Raw genomic sequence first — 6,000 nt, 5'->3', positions numbered from 1 at the left:
TCTATCCCACCTTCTCTCTGGGGTTCAAGGGAATGACATGTGGCAGGTAAAGGAGAGTGTGTCTATGAGATTCTCAGTCATCCAGGTCATGGTTGTCCCAAATGTGATTGTTTCAAAAGGCGACTGGACTTTTTCCTTGAAGACGTTTTTCTTCTCATCCAAGAAGCTTTTTCAGTTCTGAAGAATTGAAATCCAGTTGCCTTTTGAAAAAGCATCTTCCGGATAAAGGAGAGAGTGAGAGGCTGGGGAGGAGGGTAAGCATGAGCAGAAGCAGGGTATAGTTTTCTTAAAGGGCTTGAAACAAACAGGAAGAAAGCCAGTATTATAAGGAAAATGGGAAGCAATAGAGAAGCTCAGGCACATACAGTAGGTAGAGGAAGTGAAAAACCAGCAAAGCAAGAGAAAGAATGTCAATATGTCACATGGACACCGAAAGAGAAAGAAGAATGGGATACAAGACTGCATGGAAACAAGACTGCTCTAAAATTTAATGAGGATCCCTGGAAATTGGGGATGGGGGTATCTATCTATCTATCTATCTATCTATTAAATTGATATGCCACCCATTTCAACTGGGTGAAGCAAATCTTGTTCAGGAGATTCACAACTAGACAGGTTATTTAGATTTGACTTCTGTGGAAAATACTCCATAGACTGTATCTAAAGATCATCATGCTTAGAACTGATTTTTTTTTTTTTTGTAAATTTTATTTGAGTTTTCACAAAGAGAAAAAAAATACAAATAAAACATCTTTTTTGAAAGCAGCACAATCCCGGGTTACATTTCTTCGTACAGACACAAATTCAGGTTCATGCTCATTTTTATATTCTATTCCATATCTTATTACTATTTTACATTTTCTGCATAGCTTCTCCCCTCTTTTAATTTTCTCAATTTTATTTTAATTATCTCATCTCAATTCAAATCATTGTATTTATATTTTTTGTCTGTCCTGTTTCAATTATCTATTATCTTTTCTCATTCAACAAAATTTCTTCTGTAGTTACTGATTGGAGTATGATGCCTTTATATCTTTTCCCTAAAGTTGTAACATTCAATATAATACATAACTTCCATTTGGATTCTGCGTGGTACATTCTTAAAATACACACTGTATTCTTAAAGAAAGAAAAAATTATAAATGTATAATTAAAACAACATTCCATTCCAATTCAATTCTATCATTAATATTAATATTCATTAAAGTCTTAACATCTTTAACATTACTTTTCAATTAAATATCATGCTTCTATGGGAACAATTATAAGCTTTCCATAGTTAATTCCGCCCCATCTTCACTTATATTTTATAAAACATTAACTAATTAAAATGTTCCCGTTCCTTCCTAATTCAATTTTCTCATTTATTTTATTTCACTTATTTTATTCACAAACATTTCACTAAATTACACTAACTATTTTATCCCTCATTTTAATCATACATTGTTTCCAATTTTCTAAAGTTATTTCTACTACTAATATAACAATACAATCTTATGTACCTTTACAGAATCCCTTTTTCAGTTAGATTTTCACCCATTATCTCTAAATAGGTCCTGTTTCTCTATATCTTGCTCCAGTCCTTTGTAACTTCTTTTCCTTTCCTTCTTCCCTCTCTTCTTCTCTCTCCCCTTTTTACCCACTTGTCTCTCTACCTCTATTTCTCTCTTCTGTATTCCCCTTTTCTGTTGCTTTCCAGTATTATACTTAATTTTTTAGTTATTTTTCTTTTCTTTGGTTGTTTTTTTAAGTCTTAAATTCTCCATTCTCTTTCCCCCCTTTCCTTTTTCTTCCCCACATAAAAGAAGATGGCTTCTTCTTTGTCCCAGTCTGTCTGTCGCCGAAGCCCTTCAAACCGGAAGTCCCCCATGCTTAGAACTGATGTTTCAGTGGTTCATTTCTAATCTGGACCAAGTCTGGACAGTCCCAGTTCACTGTTTCCATCATGCATTTTCCCTTTTATCAGGGTTCTCAGCCTGCTTGTTTCTTTATGGATATTGCATGATTTTTAACTTCTCTTCATTACTCCAAACCCTTTGTACATTTCCTCCCCTGAAGAAAAATGGATCTGTTGAATCTTCAACTGAAATTGAAGGTCACACATGGGAAAGCATTCAGGAGAAATAACCCTCTCCCAGAGCCAATGTGGAATATTATTTATTAGCTTGCTGGAAACTGAATATTTAAAATTTTGTTCTTCAAAAATTGTATCCTGGGAACAGAGAAAAGTACCACATTGTCTGATCCCCTTGGGAGCAATTCATTTGGCCTCTTCTATAGTAGAAACCAGTCAGTTGCTCTGCAAAGAAAGAAGTGAGCCTGTTTATGACAGAAATTTAAAAAAAACCAAACTGTCTCCTATAAGAATACAGGAGGTTTGCTGGTTTTCATTTATAAGACATCTTGATTAAGTTGAGAATGAATACAGTTGATAAGCTTTGCCAAATGTGGCACATTCCAGAAATATTGGACTACAGACACTATAAGCTCTGCTGCCTGGGAATTATGAGTAATCCAACTCCTCTGAGGGTGCCAAGTTCGTGATGGCTTGTATGAACAGAGGGTAGAAACCATCGCTGGAAGAGGAATGGACTGGCCTGAGGGATTGCCTAATCAGAAATGAGTGAAGCAGGATTTAAAAAAAAGATTGTATATCAATTGTGTTTTAAAGTACTTTTGATCCCATGATCTCTCTTTTATGGATTTTTTCCCCTGCTGCCATATTAAAAATCACAATTTGGTGACATATTTTGGAGAGTCTTGATGGCATATCCAAAGCTTTTGGATATCACCCTGGGATCTCTGGTTGTATGTCTCTGAACTAAAAGCACTGGTGAGATTATATTACTAGAATCTATCATTCACTTTTATGGACATAAATTAATAGTAACATCCAGGGCTTTTTCATAGCAGAACTGTTAAAACTTATTTGAAATAATCATTTTAAAAATTATTTTTTAAAGGAAGAAAAATTTCCAAGCCACAGGTATGTTTGGCTACATATTTTATAAGCTTATTTTATAAACAATTACTAAACACTTTACTTTGATATTTACTGAAACTATTTAACTCAAACTTGACAACTTTAAGATGTCTAGACTTCAACTCTCAGAATTCCCAGAAATAGGATAATTTTTTAAGTGGAATACATATCAACATCAAGGTTCATTTCCAAGAGGAATATATCTGATTTAAAATATTGAATAATTAACTACTTTCAAACATCACAAGTACTACACTGGTTTCCTTAATTTGGACAAATTCAAGGTCTATGAAATGATGGAAATGTCCTTTTTTAAAATCCTTTAATTAAATTTGCTAAACATTAACATTATAGCATAACTATATTCATCTGATACTGCCTTGTTTAGAACCAGATTCAGCTCTTTCGTCTATGTTTGAAGAAAAGCATTACTTAAGACCTTCTTTTCTCATCAATACGATATATATTAGGTATGGCGGACTTAGACAAGAGAATTAGTTACAATTTAAAAATCAAAGAATTAAAGTAACAAAGGCAAAGAAACAAATGTCTTAAGGGATTATACAGTATATTAAAGGAGAATTAACATCAGTATAACTGGATATGCATAGTGTGAATGAGACTAGATGTTGCAAAATCTCGTGCTGTATTTGTCCATTGGCCTCAGGCTTTAAAAGAAAGGACACTTACTTGCTACTGTTTAGTGTTAGGATCCAAGTAACAATTAGAACCAGATTCTATTTAACTCATCCATGAGCTGTCACTTGGTCAGTATGGCAACCTTCCATATAAAGACTGAGTATGTATCTACTTGAGTGTAGTCCATCCATTTAAAGTCCATCCATTTAAAGTGCCCACTGTACTCACTTTGATGAACAAAATTAATACACCCGATCTTTAGTGTGATCAGTGCCATTCATGATGATGAAATTGAGGTTTTCTTATCAAATGGCCAATACCCAGATGCTTCAAAAGCAATAGCAATTTTTTTATTTGTAACCTTTTATTTAAATTTTTATTTATACTTTTTTTATAGAAGTCATTATTAAAATGACCTTCAATGAAATCTCAGTTTTACAGGACTTCTTCCTTTTTTATATATATACTATATATAATTATTAACACACATAATAAAATTTTAAATTTATTTTAAAATACTGTGACTTGGTCTTGGGTCATAAGTAAATAAACTCATCCATGAATTTTTTTTCAATCTCTTTTTTTACTTTATCTTTATCTTGTGGGGGCAAACATCCACAAAAGCAGATAGCTTTTTAAAACCTAATTAATAGGATAAATAATAAAATATAGGAAAACCAATGTTATTTGCAATTTAAAAAATCAGATCATGTATTGAGTTCAGGGAGGCTTAAATTCTTGGGAAGTGGGAGCAAGATCAGAGTCCAAAATGCAGAGCAAGGTGAATTTAGACTAAAAGGAAGTAGATTAAAGCTAGGTTCTCTAAAAGCTCAGCCAAAAGAAAACTATTACAGGTATCCACAATAACAGTAGGAGCCTTGAGGCTTTTCTGGGATGAGATAGAAATAAACAAATGAACACTGATAGCTCTCTAATTTGAGACAAGAAAGGTGTGCCATTCATAGCATCACCAAGGGGTGGGGGGAAAAATCACAATTTGCCAGCAATATCTGGAAACAATGGTCAACACTGGAAAAGTGGCAGACAAAACATCACAATGCAAGCCCCACTCATTTTGTATGGCCAGGACTGGAGATGCCATTGCAACATTAGTCTGCTATCATGCCAATTCTGGCACATGCATATCACTCTTCTCCTACCCCTCACCCACCTAGAGTTTGTCTGACACTTATAAGAGATCAAGGGAGCTCCCTGACATCTGGCAGTCCAGGAAAGAGAGTACTTCTTGCTTCTGAAAAGGGCCTTTTCAGCATTTATTTATTTTCTACTTTCTGATCTAAATAACTCGTCTAATGTTACAAATGTTGAAAAGATCAGACGCAGAGATATATATTTCTTTTTTAAAAATTAGATGTTTCCTTTTTTTAGATGAACACATACACCTATGAAATGCTATTGGACAGTGGCCAAATAGGAACCCTCTGTGAAGTGGAATGGTCAAAGTGGAATTCCAGGGTAGCCTAAGTGGAATGGACGAAGTAGCAAGCCTTCTCGATGGTGTCCCCCACCCCAATTGTGGAGTGGAACATTCTGCCCTCAGAGACTTGAATAGCTGCTTCCCTTCTGGGATTCCAGAATATTGTTAATGCCTTTTCATGTTTCAACAAGCTTTTGGCTGCTATTGATTGTTGCAGGTGCCCATCTTTGTACTTATATAATTTCCTTATACTGTCTGATGGTGTTTATGTTTGAATGATGTTTGTTATATGTGCTTGCCTTGTTGTACACACCACTCATAGAACCATATGATTTGGGTGATTAATGAAGAGAGTAAATAAAGACACACCAGAAAGAGTTTGGCGTTCTTTTTTTTATTTTATTTTTTACTTTACCTTTTTTAGTTCCTGCAGGAGCATTTAGGGGGAGGGGTGGTATTTTTTAAATTTTTCTTAAGGAGATCCATCATGTCAGAAGAACTGAAATGAAGACATTCATTTTCCCCTCTTAAGTTATATAATTGGGTGCCTCTTCCCCAAATTACTGAAATAGAAAACTTAAATTATTGGAGAAGCTTATAGTTACAATGTAATTAAGATATTTTACAACAAGGGATTATTTCAGGACTTCCCCATAACAACAATGCAAATCAAGTTGTGACATTGCCCACAGATATGATTTGACAAATGTATCAAGCTTATTGTTTCACTTTGATCTGCATCCAATAAGATATCAGAAAGATTTTTAAAAACACGGATTAGGGTGTGTGTGCCAGTAATCCAATCACAAACCTGAATTCTATGCTTAAAGGAATACATTTCATAAAAAGGACTACCTCCTTCCATATAATTTTGCACATATGAAGACTTAAATCAACAAAAAGATGGGGATACAATTATCATTGTAGAAAGTTTGTTGGA

This window comes from Pseudonaja textilis, chromosome 2 (genome assembly GCF_049901715.1).
Source record: "Pseudonaja textilis isolate UNSWEBS1 chromosome 2, rPseTex1.2, whole genome shotgun sequence".
NCBI classification, from domain to species: domain Eukaryota; kingdom Metazoa; phylum Chordata; class Lepidosauria; order Squamata; family Elapidae; genus Pseudonaja; species Pseudonaja textilis.
This window is presented reverse-complemented; position numbering follows the sequence as displayed.